This window comes from Ylistrum balloti, unplaced genomic scaffold (assembly GCF_031769215.1).
Source record: "Ylistrum balloti isolate Yb309-2 unplaced genomic scaffold, AGI_CSIRO_Ybal_v1 Utg369698, whole genome shotgun sequence".
Lineage (NCBI taxonomy): Eukaryota > Metazoa > Mollusca > Bivalvia > Pectinida > Pectinidae > Ylistrum > Ylistrum balloti.
Window position 1 is genome coordinate 190,673 of NW_026781930.1, and position 21,901 is coordinate 212,573.

Below are 21,901 nucleotides of genomic sequence, written 5' to 3' on the forward strand. Positions count from 1 at the left end.
CTGAAACAAATTCGTGTGAAGCTTGCAATCGCTAATTTGAAATTACATGCAATTCAACGGACGAGATGTAATGTAGAATATCGTTGTTAGAATTTTCTCTCTATGATCCTGGTCCTTAAAGACTAGACGATACCACAAAGTGAGATTTGACAATGAAATTTACCTATTACAATTAACTTAAATTAAACTTTTCAAAATGAAACGAAGGAAAATTACGAAATCAATCAGAGAGACACATACAAATTAGAATTAGCTCTTACGCTCTAACATGTACAAACCATTAGGTATTTGTGTTCTAATACTTAGGAATTGTTTGGTATTACGATGAGTATGGACTGTCTTAATGAAAGTATTTAAACATGCATTATGAAAATTAAAATACTGAGAATTGATACATTCTTCCTTATTTAAACAGCAACAGATATGAAGTAGAACAAAGAAATTTCAACATGAGATGTTAAATAAGCAAAGGTGACAAATCTGTAATAAAAAAAACAAAACAATCAAATAATATTATTGTTCACGACAAAACGAACCAATCAGATCTTTCCAAATTTTATTCCATTCTTTGTTTATAAAGCGAAGAAACTTCCGTTTCGATACATTTGACGTCAATGTTTACAACGTCATAATCTAAAGATTCATAGCTAGTTTACCTTCTGTTACATTACTGGGGATATATACATAAGATGGGATGTATATAACTTGTGCAGTGATACCCTGTTCATCTAAAAGATGAAATGAACATAATATTGAATCTAGTGTGACCGGTTTCTATGGATTGTAAGGCAGAGATACTGCCAGATACAATAACAGCCCTGTCTGGTTGGTATGATCATTAAGCCATAACGCAAAGGGAATATTACTCAAAATCAGCTTGAAATCCTTTGGATAACAAGACCATATGACAATGGAAAGATACGGTCACCACTAATTACCCGGATGCCTTAACCAAGATTTCCACATAAATTCTCTAATTATTTCCGGCTAAAATGGCATTTTCTTGGTGTATAAAGCCTGTAAAAGTTCCACGAATTGAATGAATTTGGTCAAAGGTAACGAAATGGTATTCGCGATTACACAGATATAGCAAATTGAAGTTGTTTGGCCTTCGCCTGCTCGACCAATTTACTACACAATCTAGGGTACGCGGTAGAGCACTTACAGGGAGTGCACGTAGGCAATGGCTGAAAATGTAACCGTATACTAGAAACATCAGATACGATATTGCAATTATTGAAACTCAATTTTCTACATTCTCCACACTGCACTACTCAATTGCTGGTTGTCGTACATATATAATGGAATAGAATCCCCTGTGACCGGCAACTTCTGACTTGTACCCGAATAACAGGCAGATACGCTTTACAAAGATCAACTATGGCGAGAAAGCATGCCAGTGGTATATGTACAGCAGCTAATCTAAATTAAGTCCATATAAGTATATCAAGTGCCGGAATGAATACATTTAGGTCTGTTGGCATCATATGCGGGGCGAAAGTTACCTGAAGATTTAAGATAACAAGAAGTTCATTATTCAAGGTTATACATCTGTAACAATATAGCCTAGTGTTAATCTCGTATCACGTTTTCCTAAAAATCAAAGCATTAGGGATATGATGCATAGTTTTCCATCTAAACCTATATAAAAACAGTGTCTTGATCACTACCAATACCGTCCCATTGTCAAATTCCTGGTCGTGATCATCCTACAGCAAAAGCTCTCTCCAGCTGTCTTACTTAAGGCCAGATTTAGAATGCTAACGTCTGTTTCTGATGCGTCGTTGGACAGTTTGGTTTTTGTTTTTGTTTTTTCTTAGACGCAGTGTTTGTTTTCTAGAGGTGATACGCAACTCATAAACTACAATGATACGCCAGACTGTATGTAAAAGTGTACAGTTTACCGTTAGTGGGGAAAAGGACCCTTATGCCAAGAATGGAATAGAAACCCCGCAAATTTATTATTCCCAACGAAATTACGCCGTGTATCCGTGGCAGAAACGAAAATAGTTTTAGACACATTTAGGAGGAAGGTCATGAAACCCTTAAATGTCGATAAAATGCCTTCTGTTCGACTGACATTGTAAACATCAGTACATGATTGGCTATATAACTTCATGCGATCAATACTGATAGTGACGGTGTCTCTTTTTCAGTGGTTTGTCCTTCTCACACAAAATCCTTAATATGATTGATCTTTTGTAGAACTAGTGGTAACAATTTTTTGTTTAACTAGAAAAAAATGTCCTAGTTTTAGCTTCTCTCTACTTGGTGGTGGACTTCAAGGGTTAGCTTGGATACAACGGAATTCCCTCCCTTTATATGTGTAGAGTGTTTCGTCTCGTTGTACGTACATCAATGTGAGTAGTTTTTTTTTACTTCCTTGTGTAATTGTTTATTTTACTCTCTATCTGTGATAATAAATAGGGTATCGATCTTAGAGGGAAGTACGAAGCTCTCAGCCATCGATTCTTCTTCATAACTTTGAAATAAATTCATGCCAGGTTATCAGTATCAATAAAATGAAGGAAATGATTCTTATTTTAGCGATTTATTATTATGATAATTTGTTTATTCCATATAGATTTTCAAGGTTTATCTCTATTGCGTTCCTATAGAATTTCTGTATATTACATAATAAGTAAAATCTTTGTACAATGACCTCTTGTTATATGCAATTATCGTGTCTGGGTGCGAGTAAACTTTTGATCTGAATTAGAATTATTGCTGTTCATAAAGACAATTGCCATGCCAGCTCTGGTCATCGGTGCAACTTGAGCAACTACATATTTGGCAAATTGATACATGAATTTCCTCGGCCGTAAGATATACATGTTTCCAAAGCGGGCATGATTACTAACAGGCAATATCTGACAGAGAAGAGTTCCTAGCCAAGCAAAACTAAGATACTGGTGACAATAGCTAAGTAGGGTTAGATAAAATTCAATCTATTCTGAAATGTCAGGTTATGTGGCACAACTCCACGAATACCCCAACAATAAAACACGGGAGGGCTTAAATAACAATTTTTGCACAAATTAGCGATTTAGATTGATTGGTTGATCGGAAAATAAACAAAACAGCGAATTTGCTAATGACAAAATGGAAGTCATGACGGTAATGGTTTTGTGTGGTAGTGAGTAAATCGATCGATTCACAACAAACACAAAATAGCCATCAATAATTGAGTAAGTCAAATAATCTGATATGTTTGTTTTGTAAAATCGTATATGTTTTATTGCAAAATGTTCGTATTATAAATTATTCATCATTGTGTTTACATTTACACCTCAGTATTTTGTCTGGGCCGGATATTGCCTTACACAATGTAAAAAATATGGGACGTTTTTTTCATATCTGTTACTATAATTAATATATTTTATAAGCCGTTGTTTGGGATGATTCAATGAACTAATAATGTCTTTAAGTGTAATCGATACATTGTTTAGGAATAAGCCCCATTGTTTTCAATTGTACAATTTACCGGCATATTGTACAGATATCGCATTTTCTAATCTCTACTTACCTTATATTATACGAGAGAAGAGGGCGGAAGAAGTTTATTTTTTGTTATAACTGTGACAATTTAATTGATGTTGACATCATTATATAGGTTAGTTTGAGATTCACTAGATATATCGTGTCCGAAACCATCTGACCGCAACGAAACATGTCAACAGAGTCATTATTCAAACAGAAGAATTTATAAAACTAGGACTACTTCATCGACGACACCCGCGTCTTTATCAATCCAAGTAAGTAATGTCACGTTCTCAAATGAAAACAAGGAATACTACAATGGACCCAATAGGCAAACGAACAGGCATCAAACACGTCCAGCTTCTTATCGCACAAACAAATAGAATATTTGTCAATAAGATCACTATATGACGTCCGTAAAAATTCCCCGTAATTTTCATCAACCTGCATCATTTGAAATCCGGTGTAACGATTTTGTCCGTCAGCTAACGACTTTTTGCATGAAATCGTGATAATAGGAACAAGCCCTCGAATACCATTTATTGGAGATGTAGGGATAGTGTTATCCAGAAATGGAAAATTTACAATAGGGATCCTTAAATCATCACGTTTATCATACAGCTTTATGGATTGCAGCTGAAGTAGTGGTTCTGTTGATACTTTGATTTCCAATTCTGGATGGATATATACGACCGACGTGATATATAAACCTTTTGTTATTTAAAGAAAAGACATTATCAATATATCTTAAAGTGATATAAGACAACATTGCAAGGTTTTTTGAGCTGTTTGGATACATACAATCTTCGACACATTCAGTTTCACATGTAAACCAAAGCAAGTCAGCCAAGAAAGGAGCACAATTAGTTTGCCAGTAGTCTGCTGGACGATCTTACGAACAAACTCAACGAAGATGTTTTCAACCAGAAACTCAATCATTTGCTTCAGTAAAGTTCACAAATATATATCTATACTGCCGTTCACCCTTCGTGGCAAAAAAAAGCTCCCATAACAAGAGAACGAATGTGTTATTTCATTTAAGAATACGGCATGATGGTATATAGAGTAGAAATAAAATGTTTTTTATAGAAGAAATATTTTTTAGGGAAGGGTGTTAAAGATTGGTCAAAACTCTTGGAAGTTCTTTAAAATCCACATACTATTAATTCCACTTTGGTTGAACAGCTAGACGAGCCAGTGATAAAACGTTGTTTATATGGATTTTTGTAAACTTTCGAAATCCAATAACCTAATCTTTATTAAGCAATATAACTGATTGTAATACTGAAGCATGATTTGCCAGTATTTCTTCTTTGGAAAGATTACATAATGTGTAGATGGGGTTTCTTAGATTATCAAGGAAGAATAAAGTTATTGGACGCTATATCTGCAGCGCAATAAGGTATCTGTCATGTAAAGTTTGAAGTGTGGATTTATTTTTTGTTAGCATTTTAGATTTCAAGGTGTTCATGCTTTTAAGAATGATGGAAAGATTGGATTTAACCCACACAGAAAGTTAATCCAAAGCAGCATCTCCTCGTTGCATCCATTATCTGGTATAACTTTTAACGAAACCGATAAGTATCTTGAAATTCATATTCCAATTAACAGGCGGAGTTTCACAATATTAAGGGACTTTCATAAAAAAAACATTCGGAGCTTAACATTTTGTATAATGCTTACATCACTAGTTACTATGTGTCAAATTGGATTCTAGTTATGAGCAGAGGTAGAACAAGATCAAGCTTACGGAGAAGTAGTCATCTTTACAATCTTGACAATCCCTCTGTATTCATTCGTTCGCTGACAACAAAACCATTGTGGACAGCTTTAAACCAAATTGTCCGATTAGCATGGGGACCTTGTTGTCATATTTCATCGTATTTCATCAAGAATTATTCTATTGTCCACTCTGGCTAATCCCAGACTCTCATTTATCTTGAGATGTTTGGAGCGAAATATACACGTATATGTCCAATTCTTTTTGCTATAAGCTGCTCGTAACATAATTATGCCTACAGTGTATTACAGCGTATTAATTTTATGACATTCCTGCCTTATGATATTGAGTTATTTCAGTCGGTATATGATTCAAAACCATTCCCCTCATAATTGGTATCATTGGCCATATCGCCAAAGAAATTAGAGTCAACGTACCGGATCTAATAAACAATATACATTGCTAGAATAATATATATCGTAGAAACCCTAAATAAGACCCGAAAGTCTTGTATGATAGACCACGCTGGTTACATCATGAATACCCATCAGATTGTTCTAGGGTATCAAATCCCTACAGATACATTTTTATACTCAAAACAACCTTACTGGGGCACATTATACCATATATAAAATACATGTGAACTACCGTTCAGCAGCACTTGTCAACAGTCAGTCAGTAATATCAATATAATATAACTTGTTTTAATCAATTGCTTTTGAAGATTGGGCGTGTTATGGGAATCTACCAGACTGTCTGTATGTCACGGAATGTTGGTGAATATATTAGATCTTTGTTCAGGAAACAATTGATTTGATACACTATTATTAGTTTCCTAATCTATACTTTACCCATATTAAATCATTAGGGAGCGATTGAATATTTGATGACACGCGTAAATGTGGCAAAACAACATAGTTGTATGATACGTTAATTAGCTTGAGTATTAATTTTTCATAACTTTAATTTTAAGGAGTATATTCATGCAATGCGTGATGTCAGATACTGTGTAAATCTTGTAATGCTGTGATATTCGCGGGGGATCCAATTTCAAGCGATCAATTACGATAACATGAATTTAGATAACCTCTGAACATTTGCATGTTGAGTCCGTTGTTGTAAACCTTATTCTCATTTAAAAAACCTGAGAGTACTTATTTGGATTTATTAAGGTTTACATCGCAGGTGTCGGCAATGACGCAGAAGACGCTTACTCTTTTGGAACACCTGATCTTATTATCTGTTTACTTTTCCATGAGTTTCCGTGATTTTGGATTATGAATGAGTTGACATGTTGATATTTTCTTGTTGCTTTTTTCATTTACATAATTCGTTTCCATTATTTTTCAAATAGCAGGAAAACATAATTCAATTCAATGTGTAGGGTAAGGTTGCAATTGATCATCAACAATTATAATAAAAGGTAAAAAATACCGTTGGTAATCGGAACACGGATTCTGTATAAAAAGAAAGACCCGTTTATTTCATATTCTTTATTCAAACATCCACAGCATCTTAACAATATTCATTACCAGTCAGATATACAGGTACCTTAGAAAGGCTCAATGAATGAAATGGAAGCAGGCGATAAGGAAACATTTAACAGTATGGAGAATTAAAGAACACTTGCAAATGAGTGTAAATTAGCTTGATATTGACTTATATTTACAAACATGTACAGGAAACTGTATATTTCATCAGAAACAAATAATTTATTTTCTTTATTCCACAAGATTTAGGGCCATGTCATACTGTGCAAAACATGATAGATGCTCATTTATCAATTTTGATATCCGATGTTGCCAGCTAGGTTTCCACAATTGAGGACCTTACCATCACTAACGAGCCCAAAGATGGATTGAATTTGGCTATATATGATTCTAAACTTTCGTTAAAAAGATGCTACTTTTGTGTATATTATATATTTCTTTTGTATATTTTTTTCGAACATCACTTAATAGTTATTGATTGTTATATGTAATAAAAACTCAGGTCGGACGTGAAATATTTATATCCGATTTTTTGTGTATATTATATATTTCTTTTGTATATTTTTTTTCGAACATCACTTAATAGTTATTGATTGTTATATGTAATAAAAACTCAGGTCGGACGTGAAATATTTATATCCGATTTTTTGTGTATATCTACAAAGATTGTGTCCTGCTTTATTAACAGGTCATATTCCGCCACCGTTTAACAGAACCATACAAATTAATTGCAATTACCCTTTGTATGTTGGTATCCTACAGGCAATAACAATAGATGAGGAATTTGACTTCGGGAACCTCCAATAGCTTCTCATTCTTAACATCTTAACATTTGATTTGGTAATAATAAGTAAATGCCAGTGTTTACGTGATATATTGATCCTGAAATTTCAGTAAATGAATTCATTTTTCAGGGACACAGTGTGACATTTATTTACACCAAAGGGAGCAAAATCTAGGATACTCAGTTTCCGAGAGATCAATATTTGCACTTTTATGATGTCGAAAAGTAAGGATGATATTTACTCCGCCATATGGCAGGTTTCCCAACGTCGGACTCGGTTGATTGAGAGTTCACCTAAAATATCTCAAAGAGATGACACATGTACGTACATATCGCTTCATAAAGTGCCTATTGCGATGTATGAGCGATAATTGATAATAAATCCATGTCATCGGGGTTAGCAAACTATATCTCGAATACAACGTGTAGTCCCAACTATACGATTGGTAGTCCTCGCATGATTTAGAGATTTTGAGATGAAAAAAGCACACTACAGTGAGGAGTTAAAGAGGAGGTATGTGCATGAAATAAAAGGGAAGAAGGAGCCCTAATTTTATCTATTTGCTTTTGAAAACGAATAGTAGAGGGAAATGCAAGCTTGTCGACAACATATTGACTATTTAGAGGTGATGAAACCAATGCAGAATATTAATTACATGAATTACATTACATTACATTACATAAATAATTACATACAACGCTGATCATACTATAGCGTGCTGTGTTGACAGGTAAAAATCACCATTACGATTTTCAAAACTATTGGGTTTTTTCAACTCGTCTAGTCATCTATGACGCTTCGAAAGTTAGATCCTTGGAATCAATGATGATTTCTAGAAGGACGAAACAGTCGTATTATCAAGTTAAATTTGTTATTTGTCTCTACAATATGTCTTAAACTAAAATTGAATTGCAAAATGTTTCAGCTCGTGTATGTTTTGTACAATTTTTCATCCTTCGATGACGTATTGAACAACCAATCATTGTCGATTCAGACCCGTAAGTTTAAAGACCATAATAAGTGCCTCTGAAATAAACTTTAATAAACTATTTTATCACTATTTTACTTTGATAGAGTAAGTTACACTTATCTGTCTGATGAAGGTGATTTTATACAAGAATAACATAAATGTCCGTAAGTCATTTGTAACATTACTGTTAAATACACCTCATTTCATTTCATAGTGTTTACATAACGTATGGAAATGTACGGATGTTTTTACTGCTACTCTTGTGACTGAAATTGATTGAACTGGGAATTGTACTCACTTAATCAATACCTTCCTCCTTCTTCAATGTCCCTGTGCATATTTTTTCTTCGGTAATATTGATTTGGCCATGTAATGACATTGAGTTTTCAAAGGCTAGTCATTTTTTTAACATGTTGTATTATCATCCTTTTGAAATCGCAATTGAACACTTTAATTAGCATGGGCTGTTTATACCACAAATATTGGCTCTGATTGAGGTGCTGACAAGCATGCTGTTATTGCCTTATGTAAATATACTCATAATTCATTCAAGTCAAATTGTTCATCTTACCTACTCAAGGGATTATGACGCAGATTCCGTGGTTCGTTTGCATCATCTTTCTTTTTTTACGTAATAACTTCTTTATTTAAAATATATGCCCTGGGCCCACTTCCATGATCACAGGTGTTAAATGTAATGAAAGCCAAAAGCGATTGGTCATCGAGGAAACCATATAATCATTTTCTTTGGTGACAGGATGTTATGACCAAAACTTTGTTCAAAAGATGGATCATTGTTAGTTTATGGAATATGAAGGTATTGACATTTTCTACTTTTCTATAACATAGATATCTAGTGTCATATTTGATCGTTAGGATATTTGGACGCACAGCAAGCAATGCAATTTGTTCGAATGAAACTCCTTCGTTTTTGTTTGTATGTTTTTTTTTTTTCAATCTGAAGTGTTGAATACTCACACCAAAGTCATAGGGTCATTATAAACCGCCAGAATAATTCAAGAGTAAAGTGTTATGATGTTTTATAGACTATTGATAAATACATTCAAACTACTTCTAAATAATCCATATTACTTCAGCTAGGACAGAATGAATAATATAACCCCAATCTTGAAGTCAAACGTGATATTTAATGTAAGGCTAATTCACTATAACCAAGTTCAAGATTCGCACCCAAGACCAAGCGTGACCAAAGTGCTATGATGAAACTTCTTTTTCTGTCAAGGTAGTTTTGCAGTGGGGAAAATACCACAGTGAATCACGTTAAAACATGGCCTACGGTACTGCATGCATGCTTCATCTAAATTTCAGAACATACGAGGACCCCATGTGGAAGGATACACATCTCGTCGATGGTATCTGATAAAGGAAAGTACAAATCAAACCATCCGTATGAGAAGTCTATTTGAGGAAAAATACATGTCAAATTGAATTAGAATATAGAAAGCTTTTAGACATGGATCACTGGTCGAAACTGAATAGGCAGCTGATATGTATCATTTTGGACCGCATCACCAGAGACCAAAAAAAAGTGCGAAAAATATTGAAAATCTTTTTAACGCATACATAATTGTCATTATCTCATTTTCAAACATGATTACTTTGTGAGTAAAAATTGCTTTATAGTTTTAGACTGCACTTTACTTAGTGAAGAATATCATTATAAGCCGTAGATACTTCATTAACATGTACATCGTAGGAGTATTCTTATAAACTGTATACTTTTCAAAATATTATCAGAAACCTCATAGAGTGCTATCATACACATTTAAACTGACGGATTAGATATGTGTATACTAATGATACGATGATGCTTTCATTGGAAAAGCTATATTTCTGTAATGTTGACATGATGTTTGATGTCTGTATATTCAATATCGAAATTGTAATTGTTCAAGTACTAAATATCTGTAGTATATATTAAAAATCATAATATTTTATTTATAAGTAGACTTACACACGTGTGAGTTTAACTATTCTTGTCTTAACCTGTATGCCACAGGTTTAATTCATTAGAATAGTGATACGGTTCGAATATTCACCCATCCTTGACGCTGTTCTAATATTATCTGATACATGTGTATATGAAAATTACGAAATGTATTTACCTATAGCCTGCTGCACCTTCCCGTCTAGATTTTCACTTTTCTTTTCACTTTGGTTTTTACTTGTCGCCTACTAGGTTTCAAAAGTTAGGCCCTTAGAATCACTGACGAGTCTTAAAAGGACGAAACAGTTGTATGATGCAGTTTAATTCATTACTTGGGTCTACTGTATCTAACTCAAAATAATTGAAAGGTGATATCCACTTACGTGACTTTTGTACAATATTTTGCAAGCATCCCGGGAATATAAGAATGTGTTTCATTTTTGTTTGTAATCTGCAAGTTAATGTTACGTATAACGGACAGTTGCGAGTGGCAATCGCTTGCATATGTACAGCGAATTGAGGATTCACAGGACACTGTTGAATTAAAACAATTCCATTAAGTCACATTTCCAAGCACGATTTTCCAGAATCAGTAGTGTGTAAATTTAGGCCTATGCGCCATCAATAGTCATTTTGTTGTTGCTGTCCTCTTACCACCTAGGGAATGGTCATTGGAGAGATCATGCTTCGCACTGTTGACGACAATGAATGTGCGAGTTGTTCTCCCCACAGGACAATTATCTTGTTTTATATGTAGATCATCAATTATAGATATTATCTTGTACTAGTCGTCTACTTGGTGATTTAGTTTATTTTTATCAACTTTTTTGAACTGTGAGTAGTTTTTAATTTAGTGCTACCATACTGATATGGTTGAATGGAGAAAACAAATCAACTGATGCATCATATACCCGTTTGGGGACCTGAACCATATATACATCACTCTGAAGTGTATACATTAACGGCCTGTTCAAGTGTAGGAAATCAAGTTATCTTGTTTAATTTTCAGGAAATCATACACGGCACAATAATTTTAGTGTTTCTTAAATTTCTATTATTACATCCATAAAGTGAAATGAATCAACGCATGCATTCATAATATGCTCCATTCAATTAGCCTTTCGTAAAATCTGAAATCATAAAAACATAATGTTTGACATGTATCTACAGTTTAAGCATCAAATACAGAAAATTAGAATACAACGGAACTGTCAGTGATTGTAAGTATAAAAACATTAATTTCCGTGTGGTTTTATTTTCGTTAAATTCGGAGTTACTTTTTACCATGTATTCCTTTGTCTGAGAAAAAAATAATAATTGTTTTTAGTACCAAACTATTTATTGACGAAATCAAGTGCACTCTAAAGTGAATGTGAGATCAAAATCGTTAATGAAGGGATTTCCAAAGTGTCCTTAAAGTACATGTGATATCGTTTCTGTACTGAAATGTTTGAATTCTATATTGGAAATTATCCTGTGACTCTAACCACTGCATCAGAAAGGTTTGTAAAAAAAGACATGCAAACAAAAATAATGATTTTGTGAGTATCCAATGAAATTATACACAATTGACATATCTCAGATTATATATTGAAGCGACTGAATATCAGAATTCTAAAATGGTTGGTTCTTTAATAACGAAAATAGCAAAGTATGTAAAAAGGCCAGCATTTAATTCTAGTTAAATGTATGGCTGAAAACATGAATTATGACAAAACAAAGCAACCAGTCTTTCGTTAGGTTGACCCCTATGGGTAATCAATATAACTGAAACTCCTTCTCTGTAATCGTTTGTCTGGCACCGTAGTGGCGTGTGTTATTTGGTATAGCGTGCCAGATGACATGGAATTTCTTGATGGTGACAATTTAATGATCTGCATGTGCTAAAGTCTGGATTTTATTTCCCTTTTAATGACAAAGTCAGTAACAGTTGATAATTGATTCAACACTTTAGGCCTGATCACAAAATATCCATTAATAAATAACAACATTTAGCGCTCCTGTAACGTATGAAAATGTACGGATGTTTTTACTACTGCTCTCGTGACTAAAATTGATCGGTCTGGGAATTGTATATTTTTTCAATCAATACTTTCCTCCCCCTTCACGGACCTTATGCATAATATATTTCTTCAATATCATCGATTTGTTTATCGTGCAACAATTCATGTAATGACATTGAATTTTCAAAGGTTAATCAGCATAACGTTGCCATTTAATTTGATGGTTTGTTTAAAGAACGTGACATTTCTTATTATCATTCATTTGAAATCGAGAATAAGCATTTCAATAACCATCGATTGTCTACAAGACAAATATTAACACTGACTGAAGTGCTGACAAGCATGCTTTTGTTTCCTTGTAAAAACAGGCTCAGAACTTATGATAGCCATGAAGGCTTCATTTCATCCACTCAAAGGGACCATGATGTAGATTCCATCGTTTGACTGCCCGGTACCAATTTCTTCTCTTTAACAATTTCTCAGTAGCCAAACTGCCTAGAATGATGTTAAACTTCAGATGAAAATGCATCGGAGTACTTTCAAGATCACAAGTGCCAAATGAGTTGGAAGCCGAAATCGACTACTCTTTGTAACTAAGAGATATATATTTTTTTCTTTCGTGCGTAGTACGTTATGAACAAAAGACTACCACACAAGGTAAATACGTACTGAACCCCATAAAAACATTAAAAAAGTACATTTCACATGACAAATTTTAGTTTTGACATTTTTATACTACTGCTAATATCAATGATATAAAGTTATGAGTGCAAATAATGAAATGACATGTCTTTTGTTCACTCCCGATACTGTTCACACTGACGCATGCGCAATACGTAAAAACGTGAATTCTGCACGCGCAATCATGGGTGTTGCCGATACAGGCGAGTTTTCACCGAAACATGTCTCCTTTACAAAGTGGTCAGTCCCAAAAGCATTCATTCAGTGAAAGCAGCGCGAAAAATGCTCCTGAAACACGATGTCACTATTGACACAATTGCAGAAGGAATGGATCTTGGAAGTTTGCAAGCGAATACCTCCGCCACTATTGTAGTCAGACGATTTGGATGTCATAGCACTATGCTGGATGCTTCCAACACACGGGCTCTGTTTCTGATGGTCCCCGGACGGGTAGATTAAGGGTGACAACTCAGGCCGAAGTATCCTAGTAACTCACCTTCGTAACCGGACCCAGCCTGCAACCAGAACAGCAGTTGCCATCAGAGTTAAAAGACATCCAGTGTCCGTCGCCTAAGTGAACATGGTATTAACTGCCAACGTCCTTACGTAGGGCCTATTTTCACTCAGCACCATCGACAGCAACGTCTTGAATGAGCAAGGCATTATCAACGATGGCGTTTTGTTGACTGGCGACGAGTTCTCTTGGGGCTTAGTGTATTAAAATAGTTGATATAGTTGCCAGTTAGTATGATGCAAAAACAAAAATATGACAGGTGATATGAAGGCGTAAAAATCGTTCATGACATAGAGATATAGGGTTATATTTGGATGGTGAGGTAATGGAATACAATGTAATGGAAAGTTCTATTCGGTATGCAAATGTCAATATCGTTATAGCCACTATCCTTCTGGTACCATTCTAGTGTGTGTCGTTGTATACCATCGACCAGATGCCGAAACTTTTTCTTTTTCCTGGATGCTGCCCATAAATCTCCAATTTGACCTCTTGGATCCCATGCATGGACTTTTGTCCGAGATATTCCCACACATCCCCAATTGGATTGATGGCTGATGACGTTGCAGGCCATGTGGGGTCTCTGTCACATTTTACTAAAATGGCCTAGCACTAAGCGAAATATCTGTGGTTAAGTACTGTTATACATAAGCATTAGCATCTGACAATGGATGGGAATCAAAATGCGGAATAACTAAAGGTCGACGGATCTGATCACGGTACTTCTGCCAATTTAATGTTCAATCAAGGACATGCAAGCGGATCTTACCGTTGTAAGAAAAGCATTCCCCAACAATAACACCACCACCACCAAATGCTGTTGTTCCCAGAACGTGACTCTGATATTATGCAGTGTTTCTTGATCCCTAAACACGGACCTTGGCGTTTGTCGGACTAAGTAAATAGCGTTTTCATTAGATCAGTTAACTCGTCGCCTTGATCTGATATTCCATGTTCGGTGATCACGTGCCCATTGCACACTAGCATGTTTGTGCCTTCCAGTCAACAGGGGATAATTTACTGGTTGTAGGAGACAGTGAAGTCGCCTAATGTTTGCGCGTCTGTTGATCGTACGCCGGCTGACGCGAACGTTCCAATGTCTTTTTATTCTGCTTACAATGGCTAATAAGACTCTCCTTGTCTCTCTACACAGAATTCAAGCTTCTCTGTCTGGCAGACCCGGGACGCCTGCCAATATAGCCTGTTTGGCTAAGACACTGCATTAACCGAGAAATAACCGGATGGCTGAGAGCTACTTGCCTGGAAGCTTCCGATATTTCTACATTTTTAAACACACTATGAGCGGGTATATGATTTATGATAAATACACTTGCGAAAGATGCTTTAGTTGGCAAACCAAACTTGGATTTGGTTAGAATACACAAAAAAAATACGTGGTAGCCCAATCAAACTAGCTTGGCATTTCACTTTGCGGCATACGAAACCAATCAAACAGTTGATTTTTACAAAAGGAAAATTAGTTTTCATAACAATTTTCTAACGGAAATTGATGGTCCCTGACTATGGCCAAGTGTATACAGTGAGAGTATGAAATTCCCTTTTGGTAGCAAAAAGTCATAGGGTCATTAATATTTTGGAGTAAAGTGCAATAAAGCCTATTCATATATATCACAATGATGAAATATTTAGGTTATACCATAAGAGTAAAATGTATCAATTCAAACTACTGTTCAATAATCCATTTAAGTAGCTATAGCCTGTATATGTAAAATGAACTGGGGATGCACAGGACATAGTGAAAATAAAACAATTCCAATAAGTGATGTTTCAAAGCACGATTTTCCAAAATCAGTAATGTGTAAATTTAGGCTTATGCGCCGTCAATAGTCGTTATATGCGTAACTCAATATGAACAATATATACATCATTGGGTGAATAAATACTAAAGGCATAAATGACGAAGGAGAGTCTTTCTTCCTGATAACAGTATTTGTCAGGAGACGGAACCACGGGCTTCAACTCTGGCTGTCTTCCAGCGAAACTGGTTGTGGGGCATTAAAAATAGTCCAATGCTGCAGTATAAGGTCATGTATGTTAAAAATAGAGAGCCTTCTCAATTAACAAAGATCAGTATACAGGAATAATTTTGGCCAAAGTGCAAATGATTTTCTCTAATGTATTAACTGAGCCTATTTGTAATGTGACTTTGCAGTGTGAAAAAGGCCGAATTGAATCCCGCCTAATACCTTAGCAGCGTTCTGATGACAGCCCAGTGAGATAATGGAAATGTTGTTGATATTGGGTGTAATCGATAGTCACATTGGAGAGTCATGTCAATAAAGTTAATACAAAATTCCCAGCAAATGATTCGTGGTAGAATTATAGCCGTCCAAGATTCGTCATTAATGAATTAAACCTAAGCCACGATGTATATAACGGAGGGTTCAATAAATAACAGATCACTTACATTGTGCAGATTTTGTTTTGGAGGCAGAGGTCCATGTGTAAAATTTAGAGCATACAGGGATCACGAACAAGATTGTGAATACAAATGTACTTCGTATTTTATACCTGTAAAAGGAAAGTAAATAAAAATCTGTCAGAATGAGTAATGAAAATGAACTTTCTGTCAGGGATCACTGTTCATATCGTGTACACAGCAAAGGAAATATCATGTCTTCTTACATTTCAGAAAATCATTTCATATTTACGATTTAATGAAAATGCTTCATTTTATTTATCTAGGGAACACAGGAATGAACACCACACATATACACATATAAATTTAAAACATTGCCTACTAGCTGTTTGTGAACCACAATACTACAACAAAACAATAATTATTATAACAAAGAAGGCGGCCAATTCGCGCTTAATGAGTTTGATTGAATGCCTTTATTTTCTTCTGTATATGAGAGACTGAATAAACAAAAATAAGAAATAAAAACTACTATGTACAAAGTTTTGGTCTCTTGAGGAACGAGTTCATAGGTACGCTTCCCTAATAAAAAGGGGGAATAACTCGTATTCAATGTATCATAACGCCAGGCAATAGGTATACTTACGTAATACTGTTGATTTAACCATTGAACGTCTGTCAAATTGCATTTATTGCCAATATGAATGCAATCTGGGTGACAGATAAATAGAATGACGTCCGTTAGGACGTCATGATTATTTATCTGGCACCCAAATTGCATTCATATTGACAATGAATGCAATCTGACAGACGTTCAATGGTTATATTTATATTTTTGTCAATCTTTTTTTATTTTTAGAAATAATTGAAATTCAAATTTCCCGCTCAATCGTTAGTGTTCGATGTTGATGGAACAGCCATATTGACGACGACCAAAAATAGTGCGTGGAAAAACAACAGTAAAACAATAACAGATCGATAAAACAATAAAGTTTGAAACTTTATTAGCTGACGAAATGAATATGTTTAACACTTTCAACAATTACTATTTAATATCAGTACTTAAATCCAGAGAATTAAAATTTCACTACGCAGGTGTAAACCGTAGGCCTACCGTGCCGGTCCATTAATTCAGAAAAAATGGCGGCGTCACGTCACTTCGAGTTAAAAGTGAACGAACAGCGTGAAAATGATGAGCCGGCGAAGAAACTTGGGTGTAGCCGTATTGGTTTGGACATTTACATTCATGTTTTGTCTGAATGAGTTTAAAAGGAAGAGGATTATCGCTTGCAGAAAGGGACTCCGATGAAACACATGCTACGGTTTGTGAGGAAACTGCTTGTGGGGATCTCGAAACTGTCGCAGGGTGATCGGTAACTGGGGATCGCGAAGCTCTCGCTGTGTGATCGGTAACTGGAAGTGTCAGGGTAGACAACGATGCACTGAGTGACTTTTTCTGTGTTGTCGAAACTGTGCGGTTATAGGACCGATGCGAACTTTCAGATTTATGGAAGCTTATGAACATGATGTGTCTAGCCTGAAATCTTTGATCATTCAGGTATTCGATACTATTTGTATTCAGCCTACCACAGAAAAATATTAATGCGCACTCTCTGAACTGCATCTACAATACTGTGAATGCAGTCCAGATTAATATAGATATAATGGGTGACCACAGAGCAAAATGTAAATATAACCTACTTGGTATCCAAAGTCAAAAGCGAATACAAGTGTATACAATTACGGTTGACATAAAACGAGGATGAGAGACATATAGTGATATGATGAAAATTAACTTACCTGTGAAATACTGAAAACAATAACCCTTTTTTTGTATTATTTGTATTAAGCCTTTTTGAACATGCCTCCATTTAAGATGGCGGCTGAACCGAAGTAGGATTTTTTTTAATTCCTCAGTAGATATAAACATATCGTATAAATGTAATTAAAATGTTCAGCTTTCCTTGGACAATCATCCATTATTTTAATCACAATAAAGATACTGGAATGCAAAAAAAAAACATTCCTCACCATATCTTTTTTTTTTTTTAAGGAAATTGTGATCAATAAAATTGCTTGTATTGTTGTGAAATAACATTGTGGTTTAAGTACAGTTCCGGAGATTCTGGGTAGATACAGCAGGAAGGTCTTGTACCTCTCCATTACGCGTGTATTCAGCTCTCAGTTATCGGGCGACTCCAGAGCATTACAGACAACCTGTCGAAACATCTGTCTGCAGTATTGTAATATGACAATTGGTCATTTCTCATGAAAACATCTAGATTACACAACAGTAAATTTAAGTTTAGCTCAAATGTACTAACATTACCATACGCTTAAGAATTTTTTTAACTTATGACTGTTTACGTTCTGTATAATCGCTGGTAATCATGCTCGTTGACAACTAAGTTGCACGAAGTCTATAATATCGATATCTATGTTTGTACCTCTGCTGAGCGGCCATCGTTTCTCTACCGTTATTAAGTATATTGACCTTATCAAATTTACTATGTTTACAAAATCCGCCACCCTTATTACTAGGCTTCGACTTGTGCTTAGCAAACACACCACAAAACGCCAAGGTTAAATATAAATTCCAAATCTGTATACGGAGGACGTTAAAGCTAGCGAAACAGACAACAGGGCTATGGACGGTAGGACTATCATGGATCAATCAGTCATTTTTTAGTGGTACATACACTGATCGACGAAATAACGTTTCCAAAGAAATCATCGACACTTAGGATTCTCAACCTTGTGGTGTATGGGGGCTTGGCAAGGAAAGAATATAACACGTGTCGTCTGATCTCTCACAGACATTTAATTAACAACTGTTTAATCTCCTTCCCGGAGAGTTAAACAAACATATCACAAGAGTTAACTCCCCTGTACTGTAACTGTCACATTGGTGTGGTTTTCAGTTATATATGTATCATATAAATATTTATATTTGATGATTACCAGACATGTAGTTATTGAATTCAGTGTTGTAGAATACATTTTTCCTCTCAAACCGAGAGTTATAGAACCTGGAAAAAAATAGTTAACAGTTACAATTAAATACATATGCATGTCAACAGCATTCATGACTCATATAATCACATATGACAATTTTCAATTGCCCATATTAGAATGGCTTGTAGAGTTTAGTTATTAAAACATTTTATTAAAGTCAGAAATATGTGTGGTTCATATCAAATCTTAATAACAAAACGATCCTCAGAAACATATGAAGGCAATACATAATAGAACTGATGTACAGATAACTATGTGATGTTAGGTTAACTACCTTCAAAAAAACACCGGAAATAGTATACAAAATAGTGAAGCATGAAAAAAACTACACTAACAAGAAAAAAACATCATCCACACATCATTTCATCAATTTTGCTACACTGTTCTAAAATTTCCACAATTTCACACCATTCTGATGTCAACAAAATGTGTCTAACACTTCAAAAATTCAGTATAAATTAAATTTGGAAACTTATAGAAGCGTAGATGTCTTTTACATACACATGGCTTTCAGAGACTTATAAACTCATTACATTTGAGTGTCATGAACAACTACAATCAAGTTTTTAGAAACTTACTGACAAATTAAGCAACACTCCACATACATTGATGTTATATCAACATAACATAATATATGAACCAAAACCTGTCAAACAGTTTCTATAGGAATAGCACCGGTCATATTTAAGATTTACATTCAAAGTACATCCAGCAATAATAAAATCATTTCAACTGTAAAACTATTCAACTTCAAATATATAAATGTTTAAATTATGTAATTTCATGTATAAAAAGGTACATCACATTAAAAGGACTGTTATCACAATTACAACTGAAATATGACGACCAGAATTGAACAGTCAAGGTACATGACCTTGAACTTGAGGTGCTGGCTGTCTAGAATGGCACACATGGGATGACGAAGCGGTACTTTAGACATATATTGTCCCAACATACGTGTCAACTGTTCAGTCTGATGCTTCAGTTCACTTAACGCAGAATCCTCCAGACTATCTTTCTTCTGTGCTGCTGCGATAACACGTGTGTGGTCATTTTGTCTCCATCCTGAAGCCTCGCCAAGCTTTGCTTGGGTTAGAGCTGTCATGATGTCTTTTGGTGCTCCAGCGCCTACAAATAGACGTTGTTTATCTGGGAACCTACTGATAAACTAATATTTCAGGTTTACCATGCATAGTTCCTTTTTTCCAATACATTGGAATGACTATCTTCTATTGGCTGAGGGTCTTCCAAGTTGAGGTTAGAAAAAATTCCATTTCAAGGAAAAGGGTTGGGATTTGGCCATTATTGAGGAAATAACAATGTTTAAACATATCCCGTACATTTAAGTTATTGAACCAAGGAATGGCTGACCCACGTTTATGCAAATGTCATTCTGATTTTGAATTTTTGCTTACGATTCAAATTGCAACAGAAATTTCTATGCATTCTCGTTTCATCATTGTCCACATGAAATGTGACATGTGGATCACATAAGAGAGTGTCTCTCTCTAATCTTTGAGAGGAGTTTTCAATCTGTATTGCAATTGGAGTTCGCGTGCTGTTGATTACGACAGGACCACAGGATTTAGTATATGAAAGATATAATTTGATCAGAATTTCCGCTGCGCTCCATGTGGGGAAAAATGGTACCGACACAACGTTAAGACTACCGATACAACGGTAGGACTATCATGGATTAATTAGGTAATTTTCTTAGTGGTACATACACTGATCGACGAAATTATGTTTCCGAAGAAATCATCGATACTTAGGATTCTCTGTCATGTGGTGGTTGAGGGCTTCGCAATGAGAGGAGTTAACACTTGACTTCAGACCATTTCGCAGATATTTCATTGACAACTTTTTAATCTCCTTCCTGGAGAGTTCAACAAACAACACCAGAGTTAATTCAACGTACTGTGACTGTCACATTTGTGTGGCCCTCAATTATATATGTATAATACATACGCATGCTATACATAACAGATTAGCTACCCGCTATTAACGACAATGAATGAGCTAAATGTAAATCGACAATTATAGATATTATCTTATACTAGTCGTCTACTTGGTGATTTAGTTTAGATCCATCAAGAGAGGTTGTTTATCCTGTGTTAATGGATAAGGCCGATTTCAGAAAAAAAATCAACTGGTGCATCATATATATGTTTTGGAAACCATAAGGTATATCGTTGTATAGGTTTTAACAACACACACAAGGAAATTAATATATACACTAAATATTTTAGGGGGTATCTTCTTTTAAGAATGCAGTTGTGAAATTTCAGAAACAGAAGCGGCAGGTTAAGAGAAAATGTTCGTAAACAAATATATTGATATGTATTCGACAGAATTAATTCATGAGGAAACATCCTACAGGTATGATGAAAGCATAACATACTGAAGTTAATCACCAACTAAGCTCTATTCAGTGAGCTTAACCGTAAAGATTGACAGGAAAAGACATTCAGGAATTGCAGGAATTATGTAAAGGATAAACAAATGTAAAAAAAAAATATAATATATTGTCATTGTTAAGAAAACAAATCGGATATTGATATGAAAATTACCTCTTTGTATATTTCATTATAGTTGTCAGTGTTGTGGAATAACTCTATTTCTGAACATGGATACTCTTTAATAAAGCTTCGGTGGACGACGTGTCATTAGTACATCACACTTGCAACCGCCTGATCAGGATACAGAGTAAATATAAAGTAATGATAAAAGATTAGTCTATATCTTGTTACGTAGATATGAGACAATGATATCTTTTTTGTACCGATAGCACTTATTTTTCATTCTTAACTTCTATATCGAGTTTCCTAATTTTGATAACCTTTTTAGTAAACTATTAAACATACATTGTACACTCTGTAAGTTTTTACGAAGAACCAGCATAAACGTGACTTGAT